The following is a 25,471-nucleotide window of genomic DNA, read 5'->3' on the forward strand; positions in this document are numbered from 1 at the left end:
AAACAGTCTCAGTTGGTCAAGACCAAGCCCCCCTCCAACCGCTGTATTTAGGATGAGCAAGGTATCCCTCCATAGCGAATGGGTTACAAAGAGCCAGTTAGTGCACTAGGGCTAAATACTGGTTCCACTGCTAGTGGCCCCAGAAAATGCTGAAGCCACACAACTTTCACCAACATTCAGAGGACCTAGTTCTGTCTTATGCAGGTTCCCCAGCTGTCAGTTCAGAGCCCTTACACTCCCACTTGCTAGGGTCAGCTGCTTCTGTGGGTTTCCTTACCATGGTCTTAGCCCCTTTGCTCCTAATATTGCTCTTCCATCGCTATGACTGGACCCTAGTTCAGCCCAGTGCTCAGCTGTGCTAAATGCATCTACTTCCATCAGTTACTAAATGAAGGTGTATGATGACAATTAAGGAAGTCATTAATCTGATCACAGGAGGAGGGTAGTTAAGGTACCCCTTTACTATCGCTTAGATTCTTAGAGTTGTTAATAAGTATTTTACCCTTAAAATATAAAATGTGGACAAGAGCTCTGAGTTAGCTTGAGATACCCAAACAACAAAAGATGGACGGAAGCAAAAGCTGTGACCTTCATAGGAAAGTATCCAAGTCTGATCAGGTTTTTGCTCCCATTTTTGTCATCCCTGAATCCAGACTGAGGCACAGTGATAAGGCAAGCTTCTATCTAGAGAATTTTCTTATAAGAGAACTCTTCTGTACAGTAAAAGTCTTTTCTTCTAGTAGGCAGGAGTCTCCTCTTTATCAAACTTGCACACTTACTGACTATTTCCAAAGTTGGTGATTCTCTCTTACTCAGAAAGACTTGGACTCAGACCCCTACCATGGATTGGAGTACAGCAAATTTACTGGCTCATGTTAGAAACTGATGCCATTAAAAACTGATGCCATTCAGTTTTTGAGATAAATTAAAAATATTACATAGTCTTGGGCAAATGTAGTTTACCTGCTTCTGAACCTTTGTCATTTAAAACTCAGCTTGCACACAATGTAAGGTTGGTACTAGAAATTCTCGCAGCTATCATTTAATAGTGTTTTTTCTGATTATAAAAAATAAACAGTGTTCCGATACATGCAGGATTCCTCTTATCAGTCTATCACTACCACATGAGAGATTAAATAATGAGATAAATCTACCTAGCTAAAATACATGGTCAAAGAGAAAAGGCATGGAGAGACTAAAAGTGTTTACAAGATGATTTTTTATGCATTTATTTTATTTTATTTATTTTATCTATTCAAAAATTTGTACTTCCTCCCCTTCTCCCATTCCCCTCCCACTCCCCTACATACCCTCCTCCTTCCCCCTCCCTCCTGAAGAGAGGGCAGGGAATCCTGCCCTGTGGGAAGTCCAAGATGATTTCATTAAAAAAAAAAAAAGAGCCTAAGATATGCAATAAAAAGACCTATCTAATCTTTACAGTGATTGTGTACCATGGGGTTTCAACACTGTAGAAGAATGGTTGAAAGTGTTCACTGCACTCCATATTTAGGAGGCCACTTAAAAATTTTATTAAGGTGACCAGAGGCACCTACAAGAAATAACCATTTAATTTATGTGTCCTACCTGGCATTTCTTACTCAGAGGATTCCCAGGAGCCATGTTCTGCCTGGCTTCAGGGATTGATCTAACAAAGACAATGAATGAATGAAAGGACAGACATAGACGCAGGTACAGAAAAGCTGGGCTCGGGTGGGACACGCTCACCCTCATGGCTCACTTGATGAGCAGCACCTGCCACAGCAGCATCCTGGAAACCCAGTGTGTACATCTGAATTGAGGGAGTGGATTTGTTTCACACAACTAAAGAGGTGAGCACATGAGAAGCAGCCGCATGAGGAGTAGGTTTCGTTGATCTCAGTAGGGGATTTCTGTAGATGAACAATCTCAGGTTGCAGTCATCAAGAAAAGGGATATATAATTTCTGCATATACTGTCAGCGTTTACACTGGGACCCAACAAAGATTTTCCATCTTCTTTGAAACTCACCCAGGGAAGGCTTTGCCACTTCCCTGGGTTTCTTAATATGACAGTGTTCATGCTATCAACATATTCCTGCAGGGCTTCATCTGCTCCCCATACTAAAGCCTGGTCTCTATTATGCACTAATAACCCCAAGAATAAGAAGTATCATGAAAATACATCAAAGATAAATCTTGGAAAGTGAGGATAAGAAAGCATTGCATACAGAAAGGCAAAAATAAGTATAGTACCATAACTCTAATTAGATACATCATTAATACAAAAAAGTAGAACCTCTGAAGTACTGAAACAAAAGATTATCAATCCAAAATTCTGTAGCCAAATATATATTACAAAATTGAAGATAAAGTATAAAAATATTTTGATACAAAACAAAACAACCTTGATATAAACATTAAAAAGAAATAGCTAACAAGTGATACTCATTAACTTAATGTTATCAGTAATCATGTTATCAGTAATCAAATTAAATGCAAAAAGGTTAAATATCTTATCAAAAGGCAGAGATATCAATTTGGAACAAAAAAATAGCCATGCCCATGTGTTGCCCATTTAAAACCTTTTATAATGAAAACTAGAGTAAATCTAATGAAAAAAATAGAATATGTATGTTAACCTAAACAAACGAAAGTTTGGATGCTGTATTTTGGAGCAAAGAATATGAACAAGAGTAAAGCAGGCCATTTTTCAACAATAAAGGAGGAAATTCATCATGAAAATAGAACAATCTGAATTATATCTCTGTCTGACAACAGAGATCCAAAACACGCAAAGTCAATGATGTTGCAAGAGTAAGGGAAACAAAATACGGGGCATCAGTGGAGAGGCAGTGCTGTTCAGTGGCTGAAGGCGAAGACAGAAAGTCAGTGTTAATTTCAGTAATGACTAAATACAGGAACGAGCCCAACTGAAGATGGGCAAGAGTTTGGAAATGTGCATGAGCAGATACTCCATGCAGATGCAGAGACGACAAGGCCATTGATAACATACCTCAGAGATGGCTCTGACCACCACTTATGTCTTGAGAGATTTGGTTAATAAGTAGGTAGTTTCTTTGCAAAATATACATTAAGTTTTTAAATTTTGACATGACTTTATTTTTTGAGGCGATTCAGTGGAGATTTCATCTTTGTCTATATAATTTTCACCAAGTTTAGTAATTTTCTCAGCCACATTTTTAATTATTAAAATGTCCAAGTGTGTCCATGTGTGTAGTATGTAGATAAGTATGTGTTCATGTGTGAATGTAAGTCTGTGTGTGTAGACGTGTGTGTGTGTGTACTGATGCATGTGGAAGTCAGAAGATAGGGCTTGTCTTTTTTGATTGTTTCCACCTTAGTTTTGAGAGAATTTCATGCTGAACATGAAACTCACAGGTTTGGCAAGGTTGGCTAACTAACAAGCCCCAGGGAGCCTCCTGTCTGCCTGCTCAGTGATGAGATTGCAGGGATGTACCATCATTCCTGGCTAGCTTTGTAGATGGGTGATTAGAATTCAAAATCAGGCAGGTCCTTGAGCTTGCAAAGCAAGCACTTCACTGACTGTACCATCACCTAAGCCCACCCGCTCAATTTTTTTCATATATATATATATATATATATATATATATATATATATATATATATCTTCTATATATTCTATATATCAGAGAATTCATTACATTTATGTTAGGTCACTTGAAATCATTTCACAGGTCACTGATACACTATTAATTTACTTTATAACCTGTTCTCTGTGTTGTGCTAAATAGTTTTTATTGCTATGTCTTTAGTGTCACAGATATTCATTTCATGATATCTGCAATGATCTGATCTGTTTTTCTTTTTTAATATATATATATATATATATATATATATATATATATATATATATATATATATATATAGCCAGTTTGCCCTCCTTCTCTCCTCTTGGTACCTCCCTCTATACCTACTTACAATCCACTCCTCTTTCATTTCTGTTCAGGAAAGGGCAGTCCTCCCATGGATATCAAAAAAAAAACCATGTCATATCAAGCTGCAATAAGAGTAAGCACCTCTCCATGTATAGTATGTAGATAAGTATGTGTTCATGTGTGAATGTAAGTCTGTGTGTGTAGACGTGTGTGTGTGTACTGGTGCAAGTGGAAGTCAGAAGATAGGGCTTGTCTTTTTTGATTGTTTCCCCCTTCACCAGCAGGGCAAGGTGACTCAGTATGAGGAGCAGGGTCTCAAAAGTCAGGAAAAGTCAGTCCCCTTGTATCAGTGGATGCTCGCATCCCTCGCAGTCCTGATTACTTTTTTTATTTTCTTCATCCTTCTGCTCCTCATTTGGACCGTGGAGTGCTCAGTCCGGTGCTCCAATATGGGTCTCCGTCTGTATCGCCATCCAACGTTGGATGAAGGTTTCCTCTGCCCTTGCCTTCTTTGCTCACGTTCTCTTTCCTTCTGCCTCTCATTTGGACCTAGGGAGCTAGGTCCAGTGTTCCAACGTGGGTCTCTGCCTCCATCTCCATCCATCGCCAGATGAGGGTTCTATGGTGATATGGAAAATATTCATCAGTATGGTTGTGGGCCAAGGCCGGTTCAGGATATAATGAGAGTTCACCAAGGCCTGTTGGACTGGGACTGAACGAGGACGTGATCCAACCAGATTCTCTGAATGTGGCTGGCCCGGAGCCTTTCTGAAAAGCCATTGACAATGACACTGGGACTTGCTTCCTCTGCATATACTGGATTTTGGCGATCCAGTCTGTTTGGACTCTCACCTTCCCTGGACCTGGAGGGAGTGGGGAGGAACTTGAACTTCCCACAGGGCAGGAAACCCTGACTGCTCTAGGGGATGGAGAGGGAGGAGGAGAGGGAGTGGGGGGAGTGGGAAGGTGTTGGGAGGAGGGGCTGAAATGGAAACTTTTATAATTTAATAAAAAAAATATTTTTATCTTAAAAAAAAAAGTCAGGAAAAGTGTCAGAGACTGAACTGTCAATCAGCGAGCCCATAAGGGACTGACCTAGATACTCTGCATGTGTGTTACAGCTGTGTAGCTTGGTCTTCTTGTGGGTTACCAACAGTGGAACAGGGGCTGTCTCTTTTAAATTCTTTAGACCATTGATTTGACTCTTTTCTAAGCATGTGAAATACCGTTATAATCACAGCTTTAAAGTCCTGGATTGCTAATTGCTATATCTATGCTAGTTATGAACTGATTTTGACTAAAGATATATTTTCTTTTTATTGGTCATGTTTCCTGGCATTCTTACAGATTAAGAAGAGGTTGAAGGATGTTATACTTAGGGATATTAGAATCTTGTATTCCTGCTACGGTTTTTCAAACTGGATATTGAGCCCAAGGACTCACATATTGCTAAGCACATGTTCTACTACTGAGATACACACAGGTCCCAATTCATTAATATCCTTAAGCTTTGTTCCTGACCACAATTAAGTTACGTGAAAGCCGTGTGACGCTATTTAAATTGTGTTTGTTAAAACCAGGTAAATATTGTTGCTTCAGATCAGTGGCCTCTTCACACATTAGTTTAATTCATAGCAGAAAATCAGACTTGGTAAAATGCCATTCGTACAATTGTTCAGCCAAAGTTAAGAAAAAAGTAACTATGTGAGGTGATAGATATATTTATTATGATGAATCCTTCACAATGTATATGCATGTCAAAACAAGTTATACATCTTAATACACACAATATTGGCTTGTGAATTACATATATTCAGAATCTCAGCATCAACAACTAATGTCTTAGTAACATTTATCCATGAAAATATGTAATTATGTATTTAATTGTTTAATTAATTTGAATTATTTTCTTTACTAAGATATGATTTCTGTGATGCTAGAGCCAGGTCTGATTCATGCACAGTTCACTCTCCAGTTTCTAACAGTTTTTGTCCATTTAAACTCTTGGTAATTCTTGTTCGATATTCTTCTAAGAGAGTAAGTACAAGAGTCCAGTAAAGCAAAGCAAAAGATACACTTTTAGGAGATAATTATTGTCCCTTCCAGATTACTCTACTAATCTAGGGTTATAAATAATAAAATTTGATAATGATATCTTTACACAATGATTATGTTTTCTTTATATTTTAAATTTATCTATTTATTTGTTTATTGTATCTTGTTTTTTAAAGGAGGGATTTCATAAACCTTTAACCTAACTGCAGCATAGCATATCTAAATTATTTCATTTCAATATCTACTACCCAAAGATTTTTATTCTGGATATGAGTTTATGTACGATCAAAAGCAGGTGAGAGAGTAGGTAGAACAAGAGGGAAGATACTGACAGAATAGCCCCCATAAGAGTATCCTAAATTCTCTACGACCCTTGCTTGGCATGCAGTGTAGGAGAGGAGAGTAGGTGGGGCCCACATAACAACTAGGATTATCAGCGTTATTGGTGGAATCCCACTCTCAACAGATCCCAGGTGACTGTACTGTATCACAAAGATCTGGCAGTAAACCCAATGGTAGTTTGATCCTTCAGTGATGTGGACTACAATGTCCACAGTTTTGTTCTGGGATTCTAATTGTGTTTCTGTTTGTGCTTTGATTTTTGTTTTGATTTGTTTTGTTTTTCAGTTTTTCTATAGTGAAAATGTGAACAATTTGTAATCAGAGTTTTTAAATATGTCATACTTTCCACTTATTTTAGGTATAAGTTATTGGTGCTATAATTGCAGGGAATACAAATAAAAATCTACCCTAAGAGGTACACATACCAAGTATTATTGGGTGAACAGATAATTTGGCAGCAGCTTAAAGGCTTTATTGACGTTAGTGTACACATGCTGCTCTAAAAGAATTTTAAACTTACAAACAACTTTAGTTCATACATTTGTATTTTTGTGAACAGCATTAATTTTTATCTAGAGATTGTATGACTTATTAGCATTTATCCTAATCTCTGTACCTTCTATTCAACCTAATAAGCCTACAGATTATTTTAATGATTCAGTTGACCCTAGAGAAAATCTTTGCATGTCAGTCTTTTATTAAAATGAATTTTTCTAAAGATTAGTTAGCATTAAAAGCTTATTATAAAGTTGTGACATTATTTTTTGATATTTTACATTGTCTTTAAACTTCCTTTATTGTTTTATTATTCATGTTACAGAATATACATAATTACGTTTTTGTTATTTGCTTGGGATGTTTAATAAAAACTCAATGGGTTTCACTCTGTCATACTTACAGACTACAATATTCCTCTATGCAAAATATCTGAATTGCAAATAGTCAGTTGTCAGTAATAAACTTCATCTCCATTTCACAGTATCTGCTCAAAAATATACATATTTAAATGTTGAAACAAAAGTCAATTAGCTAATGTTAGCTTTTGTACTAACATAAATTCCTATTAATTTTTACTTGGAAAAATTCCTTAAAATGGTATTTGAAATTTCACCATTTTCCTTTCTTAGCAATATTATTACAAAGGTTTCTAAATAATCATAATTAATCATAGATTTATTGGGAATAGTGGTGTCAAATTTCAGACCAAGTAATCACATGTGGTCTAATTAATATATATTAATGACTATTCATTAATATATTAATAATGTATACACATATAAATATGTATCTTTTCCCTTCATACATATATATGAACATATAGGGGTATAAAGGGAATTTTATATATTCTAGATATTTTATATATACCAGATATGCATGTAGGTGTATAAAGAGAATTTACAATATGTGTATAAACAGAATTTATTAGAATAGCTTACGGACTGTGATCCAGCTAGTCCAACAATGGCTGTATACCAGCAAAAAGTCCAAGAATCCAGTAATTCAGTCCACAAACCTGAATGTCTTACTTGGTCTTCAATATACATCAGGTTCCCAAAGAAATAGGCTCTACTGCCAGTAAGGAATGGACTTGCCAGTGAACGCAAGAGCAACCAGGCAAATAGCAAAATTTTCTTTCTTTCGTGTCCCTTGTACAGGTGACCAACAGCAGGTGTGGCCCAGATTAAAGATGGCTCTTCCCACTTCCTGAGATTGGGATTGAAAATGGTTCTTTCCACTTCAAGTGGTTTAATTAGAATAGTCCTTCACAGGTGTGCCCAGTTGCTAGGATTTTAGTTAATTCCAGATATAGTCAAGTTGACAATGAAGACTAGTTATCACACAAGGCTGCTGAGACCTGCTCGTGCAGATACCATCCAAATCAAGTTGTGCTCATTGCACGTGTGACCACGATACAAATACCCGGCTGAAGGGGAAGAAAATCATTACATTTTTGTCACAGTGGGAAAATAAAATTCATTATTAAAAATCATTGATGTTTTTAGTTCTGTGATTCACATTCATGGCTCCTTGTCTGTCTATTAATATTTAGACTTCATTAAAGAGATAAGTTCAACAAAAATCTGTTGCTGAATAAAGCCCTAGGTTCTTGATAAAGTTGTGTCCACCTGAGATTCGTATCAAATGTGGGTGTCCACAGAACTCCTGAAGCTTTGTGTGTGTGTGTGTGTGTGTGTGTTATTTCATAGCATAGAAGATTTCCCCCATTTTGGCTCTCATTTGGCCTACCCACCATTAACATGTACGAATTACAGTTATTTTTTAAAATTGCTTAAAACTGAGTTTTCATACAATAGACCAAAGATAAGCGAAGAAGGCCAACTAATAATAATTTGAATTCACTAATCAATATTCAGTAAAAGAAAAGATCAGTTGCATGGAATGAAGTGGTGACTTGGGCTTGCCATTTAAATATGCATGCTGTACATTCTTCTCAAGGACACCAGCAGATTGTGGGAGAACCCATATTCCCAGTTTGACTTTCTCTCCAGACCCATGCCCGACATGGGTACCAGAGACTTTTCATGTCTGAGCAACTCTCAAGCAAGCAAGCGCCTATTCATCTTCTGGTAAAAAGTGTGTGAGGTGATAAATATGTATTATTTTAAAAGCTAGGTTTCCCCGTTTTGAGACAGCTTCACTATGTAGCCCTGATGGCCTCAGACTCACTATGTAAGCCAGGATGTCTTCAATTTCATAAAGTTCCACTTGTGTCTGCCTTTCCAGCATGTTACCCTGCCCAGGCAGATTTCACTTTAAGTTGTTATGCTCCAGTAAAATATTGTTAAAAAGTAGAACTATCTATAGACATGTTAAATTTGATTCTGTGAAAAATTGAAATTTTCTTACGTCATGGCAAGTTCTCTGACAAAATCTGCCATGTAGTTTAAAAAGAGTTTAAGAGAATTAAAACAAACCTTATTGCTTCTTCTTAGATAAAATATTAATTGCCCTTGTTTATTTTAATTTATATGCTATCACATTTTATTTGTAGATATTAATAATTCTTTTGAAACTGCAATATTATACCTAAAAATTTAATGTGTCTGTTTTCAGAACTATGTTCACAAGAATGTGATTTAGTATTTATTTGAAAATTCCCTTTCCTGGTATCATGTGGCATCTGTACATGTGTACAGAAGGCATGGTAGCCTGGGTAGTCACATATTTTAAAACAAACCATGTTTGAAGCTAGATTTCTGTTGCTCTTTCTTTTTTTAAATGGATTTTATTGAGCTCTACATTTTACTCTGCACCCCTTCCTTCCTCTCCCCTCCCCTTCAACCCTCACCCAAGGTCCCCATGCTCCCAATTTACTCAGGAGTTCTTGTCTTTTTCTACTTCCCATGTAGATTATATCTATGTAAATCTCTCTTAGTGTCTTCATTGTTGTCTAAGTTCTCTAGGATTTCGATTTGTGGGCTGGTTTTCTTTGCTTTCTGTCTAAAAGCCACTTATGAGTGAATAAATATGGTATTTGTCTTTCTGGGTCTAGGTTCCCTCACTCAATATGATGTTTCCTAGCTCCATCAATTTGCCTGCCAATTTCAAGGTGCTCTTTCTAAGAGAAATTAATTGTCTCCAGAGGGACTTTGCTGAACCTGCAGTGACACTTGATAATGTAGGGAAGCAGATAGGAACTTAACAAGCTGGGGGGTCTCGAGAAACCATCACATCTCTTCTTTCCTTAGTTTCCTCCTGGTATCTTCTCTGCTCTCCTGAGTCAGTGATCACCAGCTCAGGTTCAGACATGGTATCTATGTTTATAAAACAAAACGTGTGTATCTAAGACTGGTCTGAACTTATAGGTATCATCCACTGTTTCCATCTTTAGTATAATATATATATATATATATATAATTTTTGTATAAAGAATAGTTACTACAAAAATCAAAGTAACCTGCTATCTGTAGTCTCCCAGAGAAAAGGAGCGTTTACCTGAGAATTCAGTTTCCAGCCCTTGAAAGGAACAATCCTTCCACTGTCCCAGAGGAGTGAGGGGCTAAATATCCAAGCACAGCTTTATTCTGGAGAAAAGGTGAACATGCCTTTTTGAAAATGAGCTTCATTTCTGTGTGAAAAGAGAAACGAAAAAGTGCTCGGTGCAAATTTGAGGTAATCCAGGTGCAACATGCAGGTCTGTGGGCTCTGAGAAGTTTCCCTGGAGCGGTTTTGCTCTGCAGGTGCATAAATAATTACTACAAAAATGTGGTCCCATGTGCCGCAGTTTTCACACTTTGAATGAAAGAAGATCCATTTCTGAGTGGACTATGTTTTCAACCCCATGCCCCCATGTTCTTTATTGAGATGTTGAGTGTTTTTGTTATGTTGCCCTCTCTCCGGTGGAAGCAAAGCACACCTCCTTCTGTTAGAGAGAGGAGAGGATGGGATGCGGAGCTCCAGCTATAAATATTTCACTTTCGCAAAGACAAAGATCACAGAGGGACGGATGAGGAGCAGAAAACAAATGGGACCTTTGCTTACAAATCCTCAGAGGAGGAATATATAAAACTGCTCCTGCCAGCTTGCTGTCTGCTCAGAGTTTACACTGTCAAACTTGGTCGTGAGACCCTTTTGTGGCCCCACAGCTTGCCGGTGAAAGGGAGAGCACACCATCTGAGAGTGCTAACTTAACCACATTAGGGACCCCAGTCTGAGCGGCCGCGCGGTGGGTGGCGCTGACTATGTATTTTGAGAAAGATGGTCTGTAGTATTTTCTTAGAAAAACTGTATCCTCATGACAATAACAGTTGAAGAAATAAATTGTGTGTTAGGCTTATTCAGTGAAATCTACTTTTTTTTTTTTCTCCTCGCCCTCCAAAATCTGCAGATTATGCCAGGAAGTGGTGGCACATGCCTTTAATCCTAGCGCTTCCGGAGGCAGGCGGATCTCTTGAGTTCAAGCCTGGTCTACAAGAGCTAGTTCCAGGACAGGCTCCAAAGCTACAAAGAAACCTTGTCTTGAAAAAAACAAAACAAAACAAAAAACGAAAAGCAAACAAAAAAAAAAAACAAGCCTGCAGAGTATTAGACGACGTTAAGTTGATGGAATTAACATTTTTTGTGAATACAAAACTCTCGAGTCATGTTTTGTCACACAACAGCACAGATGCTACATATCAAATCTGCCATTTGCATCTCTACACACAGCAGGGATGGGGTGAAAGGAACACAGTGCAGCAGGCGCTATCAGATTCTGGAAGAGGGAGTAAGGAGACTATGCAGGCCTTCCTGTGAATCCCTTAAAACACATTTGCCACCCTTCTATGTGATACGGAAGCCAAACGGCATGGCTACAGCAGTGTGGACTACAGAGCTGATGGGGGAGTTTGATTCTGTTTTACACAATGTAGAATTTTGAAGATTTTTGTAACTTGCCAAGATGCCCATATCTCAAAATCAAACACCGTTTTATTGACGTTTTTGTATTTTTTGAAAATATGCTACATGATACTCTGTGCGCTCAGTACTGAGAACTCAAATTACCATAGAACCCTTGAAAACAAAGTGTTCATGGGAGCCTGACTTGAGGGGAAACTTCTGTTCATACACAGACACTACAACCACATAGATATCTATTTCCTCACACGACAAAAATGTAGTTGAGCTGGGAATTACTCTTTTTTCTTTTCTCTTTCTTTTCTTTCCTTCTTTCTTTCAATTTGTACCCCTGAGTTGGAACTTGTAAAAAAAAAAAAAAAAAAAAATCTTTCTTCTTGAGTGACAGGTCCCTGGTTTTTGTTTGTTTGTTTGTTTGTTTGTTTGTTTGTTTTGACTTGGGATCCAAATCCAACGATTAAAAGGTTGTGGGGCCTGACTTTTACTACTGAAAACATCAACTAGTCCCTTTTACTGTTTACCATAGGCCAGTGGTCACTTCCATTTTATCCTTAGACCACCCCATACTCCAGAAAGTCACATCTGTCCTCATTATTGAAATAAGTCAGTGACATCGGGAACAACCCACACCTCAAATAGTGCAGGTAGTAAAAGAGAGAGCCTGTGTCTGTACTGGAGCTAATCCCTTAGTGAAGGTGAGACATGTAAACATTGAAGCCATTTGTTATCAAGACCCCCCATTAAGACAGACACTAGAAACAGGTTCAGCATTGAGGCATACGTGTGCCTGAATGTAGTCCACTGAAAATTCAAATTTTAAATTTAAATTCAAATGTTTTAAAGCCAGTAATGATAAATTGACATTATGAGTGTGTATAAATAAAGGTTTCTTTGAAAAATAAATTTTAAAGGTGATCTGGCATGTGTCAAAATTAATTTTGATTTCTTTATTATTTGTGTAATATATTTTCAACATAAACATCTTAAGTAACACTAAAACTTAGAAATGAAATACAAAGCAAAAGATGATTAATTACGTAGAAAATTTGATTTAATCATAAACCACAAAATTTGCTTCATTAGATTTGTTTTTCTGCTTTTGTAAAATATGTTGAATTTTCTTTTGATATATGCCTACATGATTCAGTCAACCATAAAATTATCTTTCAAGACAAGGTGACTTGTTTTCTGATATCTTAAAATACATGAAAATATTACAAGACCAAAAAGTAATTATTTCTAATTGTATTCTAGCCAATTTTGAATTCATTCAAAGCACATTTGGGCCTTTGAAGACCATATTCCTAGGAGGTCTTGCTTACCCAAGATGTTACTGATAGCAAATCCTGCTGTTCTTGGCCAGAATAGCTTACCATCCAGAATGTGCTTTTGGGGTGGCAGCTTTACCAGCCAAGTATTTCCCATGAACTACAAATTAATCAAGGTTAAAATTCAACCATTTAAAAAAATCAAGAAGTAAACTTAACTGGATAGTCTCTGAAACAGCTTTAGAATACAAGTTCTTATTTTAAGAGAGTTGTAAACAATTTTAATTGAAATAGAAAATAGGCAAAGTGTGATTTTTTTTCTTATGTCTCAGAATGTCAGAGGTTTTGCAAAATAAATTGTTTCTGCTAAATGCACACACTATTTATGCTGGTTAGTTGATGGATATGATCAAATAAGATAAGAGTATTATTCAAGAAAAACATGGCACAATATTCAGTGGGTACACCAGATCAGCCTGAAATGGATGGCATGAACTGTTACACGGGAATTACATCAGGAAAACTTCTTTGTTCACATCTGAAAACTGACTGAGGGATAAACAACACCAAGCAAGAAGAAAAGACACACGGTCTGGAATTTGTCTTTCTAGTGTGGTAGGAGAAAGTAGCTGTTTTTAATACCTGCGTCTTTCATGATGCACATCAAAGGTAGATTTGATTTCTTCTTACCCTGGGTCTTAATTAGGTTTACCATTGCTGTGATGAAATGTCACAACCGAAAGCATCTTGGTGAGGAAAGCGTTTATTTGATTTTAGCTTCCACATTTTAGTCCATCACTGAAGGAAGTCAAGACAAAAACTCAAGAGGGCTAGAACCTGGAGGGAGGAACTGTTGCAGAAGCCATGGCGGAGTTGCTAAGTGGTTTGCTCCCATTGCTTTCTCAGTCTGTTTTCTTTTCTTTTCTTTTGAAATTATTTCTTTTCTGTTTTTGTTGATTTTATTGAGCTATATATTTTCTCTGCCCCCCTCCTCTACCCTCTCTCATGGTCCCCATGCTCCCAATTTACTCAGGAGATCTTGTCTTTTTCTACTTCCCATGTAGATTAGACTCATGTATGTTTCTTTTAGGGTCCTCATTGTTGTCTAGGTTCTCTAGGATTGTGAATTGTGGGTTGGTTTTCATTGCTTTATGCTAAAAGCCACTTATGAGTGAGTACATATGATACTTGTCTTTCTGGCTCTGGGTTACCTCACTCAATATGATGTTTTCTAGCCATCAGAGAAATGCAAATCAAAACAACTCCGGGATTCCATCTTACACCTGTAAGAATGGCCAAGATCTAAACAGAGAACTCTCAACAGAGGAATTTAAAATGGCTGAAAGACACTTAAGGAAATGTTCAACATCTTTAGTCAACAGAGAAATACAAATCAAAACAACTCTGAGATTCCATCTTACACCTGTAAGAATGGCCAAGATCAAAAACACTGATGACAACATATGCTGGAGAGGTTGTGGGGAAAAAGGAACACTTCTGCATTGCTGATGGGAATGCAAGCTGGTACAATCCCCAGTGTGGCAATTTTTTAGAAAATTAGGAGACAACCTTCCTCAAGACCCAGCAATATAACTTTTGGGTATTTACCCAAAGGATGCTCGATTGTACCACAAGGAATTATGCTCAACTATGTTCATAGAAGCATTGTTTGTCATAGCCAGAACCTGGAAACAGTCTGTTTTCTTTTACAACCTAGGATGACCAACCCAGGGATGGCATTACCTACAATGGACTGCACTCTCTACCATCAATCACGATTTAAGAAAATGCCCTACAGCTTACAGCTCTTATAGAGGCATTTTCTTAATTGACGTTCCCTTCTTTCAGATGGCTTTAACTTATGTCAAGTTGACATAAAACTCAACAGTAAACCCTGTTTGTTATATATATTCATTTGTTTACTTTCAATACTGTGTTGACCCATAGCAAGAGCTTTAAGATGTACAACTCAGGTCCAGCCCATGTATATCCGCCCTATATCAGTGGTGAGCAAGATATCCCACCATAGGGAATGGGCTCCGAAAAGTCAATTCATGCACCAGGATAAGTCCTGATCCCACAATGGAGCTATCTCAACCCCTCATGTTTCCATCCACCATCCCCTTCTTTCTAGCCCCCTCCAAGTTTACACAGGATATCCGAACTATTTCCCTTTGCTGGGTCCCTCCATTTATGTCCCTCTTAGGGGCCTCCTTTTTACCTAGCTTCTCTGGGGTTGTGGATTGTAGTTTGATTATCCTTTGCTTTATGCCTAATATCTGCTTATGAGTGAGTGCATACCATGTTTGTCTTTCTGGGCCTGGGTTACCTCAGTCGGGATGTTTTTTTTTTCTAGTTCCGTCCATACACCTGAAAATTTCAAGATGTCATTACTTTATTCAGCTGAGTAATACTCCATTGTGTACATGTACCACATTTTCTTTAACTGTTCTTTGGTTGAGGGGTATCTAGGTTATTTCCAGGTTCTGGCTATGGTAAACAATGCTTCTATGAACATGTCCATTTCCTTTAAGTTTTCCAATTTTGTTCTGTACATGTTTTCAAAGTATGATCTAATGATTCTCTGGATTTTGTCAGTGTCTGTTGTTATGCCCCCCCTTTTCATTTCTGATTTTGTTAATTTGGATATTTTCTCTCTGTCTATTGGTTAGTTTGGATAAGGATTTGTCTATCTTGTTGATTTTCTCAAAGGACCAACTTTTTGTTTCATTGATCCTTTGTTTTGTTCTCTTTGTTTCTATTTTATTCATTTCAGACTTCAATTTGATTATTTCCTGTCCTCTACTCCTCCTGGATGAGTCTTTTTCTTTTTGTTCTAGGGCTTTCAGGTATGCTGTTAAGTTGTTAGTGTGAGTTTTCTCCATGTTCTTTATGTAGGCATTTAGTGCTGTGAAATTTTCTCTTAACACTGCTTTCATAGTGTCCCATAAGTTTGGGTATTTTGTACTTTCATTTTTGTTGAATTCTAGGAAGTCTTTAATTTCTTTCCTTATTTCTTCTTTGACCCAGTGATGATTCAGTTGAGTGTTGCTCAGTTTCCATGGATATTTAGGCTTTCTGCAATTTGTGTTCTTGTTGTATTCTAACTTTAAGCCATGGTGATTTAATAAGAAACAGGGAATTATTCCAATTTTTTTATCTATTGAGATTTGCTTTGTGACTGAGTATGTGGTGAATTTTAGAGAAAGCTCCCTGAGGTGCTGAGAAAAAGGTTCCATGAGGTGTTTTCATGGAATATTCTATAGATGTTTGTTAACAAGTACATATTTATGACAAATAGGTGTACCTCTTAGTTTTATGTCAACTTGACATAGGCTAAAGGCATCTGAGAAGAGGAAACCTCAATTAAGAAAATGACTCTATAACATATAATAATCAAAACACTAAACATATAGAATAAAGAAAAAATATTAAGAGCTGCAAATGAAAAAAAAGCCAAGTAATGTATAAAGATAGACCTATCAGAATTATACCAAAATTCTCATTGGAAACTATGAAAGCCAAAAGGTCCTGGACAGATGTTCTGCAGACACTGAGAGATCACAGATGCCAACAGAGACTACTATACCCAACTAACATTTCAATGACCACAGATGGAGAAAAAAAGATATTCCATGACAAAGCAGATTTAAACAATACCTATCTACAAATCCAGTCCTACATAAAGTACTAGAAAGAAAACTCCAACCCAAGGAAGTTAGCTATACCCACAAAAATATAAGCAATTAACCTCATACCAGCAAATCCCAAAGAAGGGAAACATACCAACACTACCACCATCAGTAACAAAATCAAAAGTAAGAGGATTTAACTATCATTGGTCATTAATATCTCTTAATATCAATTACTCAATTTGCCTCTAAAAGACATAGGCTAACAGAGTGGATGTGAAAAGAGGACCCATGCTTCTGCTGTATACAAGAAACACACCTCAACCGCAAAGACAGCCATTACTTAGAATAAAATTTTGGAAAATGTTTTCCAATCAATGGACCTAAGAACATGTGAGTTTAACTATCCTAATACATAACAAAATAGATTTCAAATGAAAATTAATCAAAATAAATGGAGAAGGACATTGCATTTTCATCACAGGAAAAATTTGTCAAGATAAAGTCTTTCTTCTGAATATTTATGCATCAAATATGAGGGTACCCACATTTGTAGAAGAAACATTACTGAACTTCAAATCACACATCTAACCCCACACATTAAAGTGGGAGACTTCAACACTCCACTCTTACCAACAGAGAAGTCTGCCAGACAAAATCTTAACAGGAAAACAGGAGAACTAACAGATGTTATGATTCAAATGAACTTAACAGATATCTACAGAACATTCCACCCAAATACAAAAAGATATACCTTCTTCTTCGCACCTCATGGAACCTTCTATAAAATTGAGTACATATTCGGTCACAAAGCAAACTTCAACAGATACAAAAAAAAAGGAATAACTTCCTGTATTTTATCAGATCCCCATAGCTTAAAGTTAGAATTCAACAATACTAATTGCAGAAAGCTTACAAACTCATGGAAATTGAACAATGTTTAACTGAATCATCCCTGGGTCAAGGAAATTGAACAATGCTTAACTGAATCATTGCTGGGTCAAGGAAGAAATGAAGAAAGAAATTAAAGACTTCCTAAAATTCAGATCTTACATTAAAAAGGTCAACGACCTATTGAAGTTGATATTTATAAGGGGGAAAGGTAGAAAACTAGTTTCAGTTTTCTCCATGTGTATGAATAACTTGGTTTTCGAGCACTATATGCTTAAGAGAACATGTTTTCTTTGGTGTATATTTTTGTCAAAAATTGGGTCATTGTAACTATATCAGTTTATATTTGGATTCTCTCTTCTGCATCACTGATCTTTGTGTTTGTCTTTGTGCCAGCCCAATCCTAGTTTTGTTACTATGTTTCTATAGTATATTGAAACTAGGAATGGCCATATCTCCAGCAATATTCTTTTTGCTCAGTATTGCTTTATCTATCCAAGGATTTTTATGTTTCCACATGAATTTTAAGATTGGGTGCTTTATTTCTGTGAATAATAGAATTGAAATTTTTATGTAGATTGCATTGACTCTATATATTGATTGCTTTTGGCTGTATGCTCATTTTAGCAACATTATAATTCTTCCATTCCATAGCTATGTAAAATCATTCAATTTTCTAGTGTCTTCCTCAATTTCTTTCTTTAGCATTATAAAAGTTATCTTTGTAGAGATGTCTTAGTTATTTTTCTATTGCTATGATAAAATACCTACTATGACAAAAAGCAACTTGGGGAGGAAAAGGTTTATTTCATCTTACTGCTCTGTGTCACAGTCCACCATCAAAGGAAGTTAGGGAAGGAAACTGAAGACAGGAACTGAAGCAAAACTGTGGATTAATGCTGCCTACCGGCTTGCTCCCCAACGCTTGTTTAACCTACTTTCTTTTATAACCCGTGGGTGGCATCACCCACAATGGACTGAACCCTCCCATATGAATTATTAAACAAAAAAATGTTCCCCAGACTTTCCTACGGGGCACTCTGGAGCACTTTAGCCATTGAAGGTCCCCTTTCCCAAGGACTCTAGTTTGTTTCAAGAAAAAAACTAAGCAGTACAAGACATCCTTCACTTTGTTGTTAGGTTTATTTTAAGAGATTTGCAAGGTAATTATGAATGAGGTATTTTTCTATTATTTTTAGAATTTTTTGTACACAGGAAGGTTATTGATGATTTTCAAGTTAATTTTATTTCCTGCTAGTTTGCTATAAGTGTTTATCAGCTCTTAGAATTTTAAAAGGTTTATATGCCTTTGAGTATATATACACAAACATACACACACACACACACACACACACACACACACACATATCCTTGGCACTTTTATTTTTGTTTCTTGTCTAGATAGAGGTAAAACACTTTATTGAATAAGAACAGGTAAAGTAGCCAGTATTGTCTTGTTTTGATTATGGTGGAAATGTTGGCTATAAGGTTGTCATACACAGCTTTTTTATGTTGAGATACATTTCTTATTCCTAGTTTCTTCATGGATTTTATCATGAAGGGACATTAGATTTTCTCAAAAGCCTTCTGCATCACTTGACATGGTCCTGTGATATCTGACCTTGAGTCTATTTATGTGATGTATTACATTACTAACTGTCTAGGGGAAGAATGGAAGCTAACAACAGAATTAGACAATAGTTAGAAACAGGAGAGAAGGGACTTTATGGGTAAAAAACAAACTCAAAACATATTGTACATTTGTGTGAAAGGTATCATTGTACGACCTATTAGCCATGTACAATTATGTTTATATATTTATATATGTATGTATATACACACATGCACACATAGATAATCATATAAGCAGTCCAGTAATTAGAGTACGTCCAAGATTCTGACATGGAGGGCATATTCCCTGCCCCCACATGGTTCGCCATATATTGTGGAGATGGACTCACAATTGAATGATTATACAGAAGTAAGAAAATCTAAAGTACAGGTGAGGGCAAAGTACTAAGGGAAGCTAAACAGCAAGTAGGCAGCACTCTGAGTAACAAAATATGGATATAGTGCTTAAGAATGTGATAAAATTTGGAAAATTAAATAGAAGAATGTAAATGAAGGTATATGTACTTATTTATAAAAAGAGCATAATGTTGGTGGTTTTTGAGTCATGTTGGTACCATGTTGTTACAGAAATACACTGTGATGAAATGCTTCTCTATGTTGCCAAAATGAACACTGAAGAAAAATGAAGCAAACCGAAGAATTCTGCCAAAAAGTTGCACAACTGAAGTAGCCAAACTCTTCTGGAGTCTTTAATTCATCCACGGCCATCATTTTAAAAAGGTAAGGACATATATTATGACTTTGCCCTTTTAAATTTTTGTTTAATTTATATAATACTAAATAAAACATAAAAGTTCAGTTATTAACAATAAAGTGTTAATGGTTCACTTCTGCATATTTGCAAACTGTCCTGGTTCTAGGAATACAGTAATAAATTAAAACATGAAAACTGCAGCATTGAAGTAAATGGTAGTATAATGTCGGAAGGGTTGCATATGTAAATGAGTGGGAAGGATAGTAGTAGCCACTGATGGTGTTTATGAACATGGTATACAGTCTGGTAAGGCAAAGCATGGATGAGGGACTACTTGCAAATTGTCCCTTGCTTCCTGCATGACTCCTGGCCACTGGACATATTGTTGCTGAAACTACTGTATTATAGGGCTAACCTATGTAAAAGGTGCTCTTCTAGATGAGAAGTGTATGGAATTTTAAGAATTGGTGGCTTATGTCAGCTAAGAAGGGGGTGGGAAGGATCTATAAGGCATAGGGGAGAGACAACCATAAGAATAACCAGAATGAATTCTATAAAAACATCTAATTTCAGTTTAAATAAAGAATGGCTTAATGAGTCGAACTTTCATGTTGGGTTATTCTTAGACATAAAATGGAAGGAAATCCATTTTATGGAAATCCATGGGGCATGTGCTACATTAAAGTAGGTGTTTAGAACTCCTAATAACTCACCTGAATAATGTTTAAAGTCTTAAAAAAATAAAGACTACTATTTTCTAAACCATGTTTCTTTCGTGGCTTTGAACTCAGATGTTATGACCACTTTTCTTCCTCGACTCCAGATTCCTTTCAAAAGCCTTTGGTCGTAAAGTAGTCTCAGCCCAGTGGTTATATAGAACCAGATAATTGAAGACTTGTGAAATAAAGTATACTCATGTAAAGGTAGAATACAAAGAAATGATATAGTTTGAAAGGAAAATGCAAGCACAGAAAAACACCAGAGTAGTCTGAGACTTCAGTCGAGGCACCCAGTATCTTTTTCTGTATCACAAAGGATGTGGATGCACATGTGTGTGGGAGTGTGCATACATCTGTCATGTGTCATGTGTGTATATGGAGGTACATCTCAGGTGTCTTTCTTCAGGTGCTATCTGCCTTGCTTTTGAAACAGAGTTGCTCATTATCCTCAAGTTCACCAAGTAGTTTAAACTGGACCGTCATTAATCCCCAGGAATCTGACTTCGCTGACTCCCCAGTGCTTGGATTGCAAGTATGTGCAGTCACATTAAACTTGGGTCCTTATGATTGCACCTGACTGAGGTGTTTCACCAACCCATTCTTCAATGAACCATATAGTCAAGTTCTGGGGGTACCTTTTCAGCAGCACTTAATAAATGATTGATAAAAAACATGCTACATGTGCCCTGAACAAGACTCAATACCATGGTTCTCAGTATCAGCAAGGTAGATACAGAGCTACCTATAATGAACTGTAAATTAACACTACCTCCACAATTCAGAGAACTGAATCTCAGAGATTTGGTTAGAGAAGACGTAAAGTGGTGTGGCATGCTCTACTGTCTTAGACTATCAGTAATCCCCAGGACTCTGACTTTCTCTCCTTCCAGTGCTTGCTTGGATTGCAATTGTGCGCATTTACACCAGCTTTTGTACATGGATTCTAGGGGTAATTACAACTGTAATTACCTGGTAATATTTAAAAGGAGCTAACATTTCTAGAAGTGGTTGGATTCGGGATATAATCCCGAATATATAATAGTATAAGGTAGAGAAAAGTAACGGTGTCTTTGTTTGTTCCCCCAAATGGGTGTTGATAATTAAGGAATGGTATCAGTTCAGTTTTAAGGAAGTGAAGATATGAGACAGGGAAAAGAAAAATAGAACGAAGGTTCTTTCTAATGGTTGTGACAATGACATACACAATCCTCTAGGTAATTCCAGTGCATAATATAGATGATATTTTGGGTTTACCCTGCCATGGAAAACTAAATTGGATTATTTAGTCTTCTTATATCTGCCTTGGCATAGTGAGGACTAATTTCTAGGGTAAAATGTGAAAATGTTAATTCTCTAGCATTTATGGCCTACTAAGTACTTGAACTAAAACAACAAGAGCAGCCAGAGGAAGCTCAAAGGCACAAATCCATACATTTGCCATCAGCATCTGTCATTAGATCAGCACGCAGAACACTCGAGTGTTCTGGGGCTGAGGATGGAGCACTGTCTGCTTCTGAGAGAACAACAAAGGCGGTGATCGTCAGGAGCTAGGTAATATACCAGACCCTTCAATTATACCTTATCATCTATTTCTTATTTGTTGAGTAGTCACTCTGTGCCAAGGCAATCAATGGTCATACGTCCAAGTCTCCTCTGAAAGGTGTATTGACATCAGGGTGTGTTTATAATGAGATCTCTCCACAGGAGGGATAGTGAAATGGAAATCTACAACTCAGATTTCTTCACTCTGAAACTAAATTAACCATGTCCCCTTTCTACTGTTTTTCTGAACTGCTTCCATTGTTCTCCAGGGTCTGTGTTAAGACTGGCATTCTTCCATTCAGGAGGTGTGACCAATTTTAGTGTGTTACTTAGCAAGCTAATGTGAACATCTCAAGTCTTGCACAGACAGAGTGGGAACCTGATTGTGGAAATAAATGCTGGGAAGAACTGTGAATTAAAAACCTGAACCCAAATCCTCACCCCTGCTGATTTAGAAACATATTGCCTTTACTCTTCATTTCTAAACATTGTGATAGTTCTTTGATCCTATTTCTAAAAGGTTAGGTGAGAATTTAGAAAAAGAAGCAAATGAGCATAAAATAACATATTCAGAGAAAAATAGGTAACACAGGAAAAACAAATACAGGAAGTTCAGTGAGTACTCTGATACATAGTACATTAATTAGTTTAAATTAAATTTTCCTTTGAGGAGTAGACTATTCCCATTCCATCTTTCAAGGTTCACTCTAAGAATACCTCTATTCTAAATTTGTGCCTTTTATTCCTTGCTGAATTAAATATTGCATGAAACATAAATATCAGGAGGTGTTGACATAACTGTTGCTTGTGTTATTATGATCATTTTACTTTTTTCAAATTGAAGCAAGCCTTTTTATTTGTGTGCATGGGCTCTTTCCCCCTAAGGCGAGGTTCAAAAGATCAGCCCTGGACATAGGGATAGTGAGTCTTTTTATAGCTTAAGGGTAGGCGATTTTCCAAATGGGGAAGCTGTCAGGCAAATAAGCGGTGACATGAGGTTGGGTGTCACAGAAGTAGAATATAAATGTAGAAAGTTGGCCATAAAAACCTGACACAAAGGCATGGTTACAAGGCAGCCATAACAAGGTGGTCACATCTCTTGAAACAAAGTCATGGTTGTCATTTCCTGGAAAAGGCAGTACAGAAGCATTTGTAATTAAGGATACAAGTGAGCATAGCTCAATCTTTGAAAAACAGAATTAACCATAAACAGGAATGAATCTAGTTTGTCTTTACTATAAAAATGCTTTTAAGCCCAAGATGGGGGCAGGCTGGTTTATCAATAGTCCCATGGGAAAGCAATGGCTTGGGAGCATTTATCAGGTTTTAAAGATTAGGTTGAGAAACCAACAGGGTAAGTCCTGGAGCACAAGACTGGAGAAGAATGGCAGAATGGCAGGGAAGCAGATGATCTGAAACCAAGGCATTTGAAAACTGAAAAACAAAACAAGAGTTAACTAAGCAAACAAAGCAAAGACAGGTAACCTCCTTCTCTGTCACGCTGTCTCCCTCTGTCTCCGTCTCTCTGCCCCCCAACACACAAGCACAAATGTATAGATACACACACACGCACGCACGCACGCATGCACACATGTACACACACACACACTCCTAGTCATTCTTAGCTGCAGTCATAGTATTCCAAACTTAGCTATGAGACTGTGCCTCAAAATCAAACAAAATCAACAAAACTAAAGTAGTACAAACATTATAAGAATCAGACTAAGTCAACAGTAGCTGCAAACCTACATATATATATATATATATATAATTAGTATATATATATACTATAATAATATATATATATATTTATATATATACTAATTATTGAAACTATGTAAACATAGCAGCTTCATGGACAAAAGAAAACTTAGTTTGAGGGTAACAGGAAATCAAACAAGGACTTAGTAGCAGATAATCAGAAGAAGAAAGAGGCACAACTGCTAAGGAAAACTACCAGTGGAAAGTACAAGAATAAGAATATAGAAAGGTAGGTTCCAAAAATAGTAATGTAAAAATACAGAATTATAAAGTTGTAAGCCTAGGAGAATGAGAGCAGACTTTCAGCATCTTATTTTAGTAGCTTAAGGATTAACTATGAATGGTGGGTTACTTTGCTTTCCACCTTATAGCTCTGTCTTAAAGGCTGAAGTGGCCCTCTGCAAACTGAGGGTTCCTGTGCAAACTGAGGGTCAGTTTTTATAGATAATTCCCCCCACTCCTGGGCATGACCAGCAACTTACATGAGCTAATTTTTTATTATTGTTTATATTGAATTATATATTTTTCGCAGCTCCCCTCCCTTCTTCCCCCTCCTCTTCTACCCTATTATGATCCTGTTACCAATTTACTCAGGAGATCTTGTCTTTTTCTACATCCCATGTAGATTAGATCCATGTATGTCTCTCTTAGTGTCCTCTTTGTTGTCTAATTTTTCTGGGATTGTGAATTGTACGTTTTGCTTTATATCAAAAAAGCACTTATGAGTGAGTACATATTATATTTGTATTTTTGAACCTGGGTTACTTCACTCAATATGATGTTTTCTAGATCCATCCATTTGCCTGCAAATTTCAAGATGTCATTTTTTTTTCTGCTGTGTTGTACTCCATTTGCATAAATGTACCACATTTTCCTTATCCATTCTTCAGTCGAGGGGCATTTGGGTTGTTTCCAGGTTCTAGCTATAATGAATAATGATGCTATGAACATAGTTGCACACATGTCATTGTGGTATGATTGAGCATCCTTTCTGTATATACCCAACAGTAGTATTGCTGGGCCTTGAGGAAGGTTGTTTCCTAATTTTCTGAGAAATTGTCACACTAATATCCAAAGGGGCTGTACAAGCTTGCACTCCCACCAGCAATGATGGAGTGTTCCTTTTACCCCACAGCCTCTCCAGCATAAGTTATCAGCAGTGTTTTTGATCTTGGCCATTTTTAAAGGTGTAAGATGAAATCTCAAAGTTGTTTTAATTTTCATTTCCCTGATGACTAAAGATGTTGAGCATTTCCTTAAGTGTATTTCAGTCATTTTAGATTCCTCTGTTGAGAGTTCTCTGTTTAAGTCTGTACTTCCTTTTTTATTGTATTATATGATCTTTTGGTGTCCAATTTCTTGAGTTCTTTGTATAGTTTGGAGATCAGACCTCTGTCTGATGTGGGGTTAGTCAAGATCTTTTACCATTGTCTAGGCTGCCATTTTGTCTTTTTTATCATGTCCTTTGTTTACAGAAGCTTCTCAGTTTCAGGAGGCCCCATTTATTAATTGTTGCTATCAATGTCTGTACTACTAGGGTTATATTTAGGAAGTGGTATGCTGTGCCAATGTTTTCAAGTGTACTTCCTACTTTCTCTTCTATGAGGTTCATTGTGGTTGGTTTTATGTTGAGGACTTTGATCCATTTGGACTTGAGTTTTATGCATGGTGACAGATGCAGA

At 36.8% G+C, this 25,471-nt stretch overlaps 1 protein-coding gene across 1 annotated transcript in view; it reads left to right on the plus strand.

Moving 5' to 3' along the window:
* Pak5 (p21 (RAC1) activated kinase 5) overlaps positions 1-25,471 on the plus strand; it is a 282,318-nt gene that overhangs the window by 92,903 nt on the left and 163,944 nt on the right. The window contains exon 2 of the mRNA XM_085696776.2: positions 19,641-19,793. The gene's annotated coding sequence lies outside the window, so the exon portion shown is untranslated. The remainder of the gene's footprint in view (positions 1-19,640; positions 19,794-25,471) is intronic.

The sequence above is a fragment of the Myodes glareolus genome, chromosome 10, assembly GCF_982192425.1.
Source record: "Myodes glareolus chromosome 10, mMyoGla1.1, whole genome shotgun sequence".
NCBI classification, from domain to species: Eukaryota; Metazoa; Chordata; class Mammalia; order Rodentia; family Cricetidae; genus Myodes; species Myodes glareolus.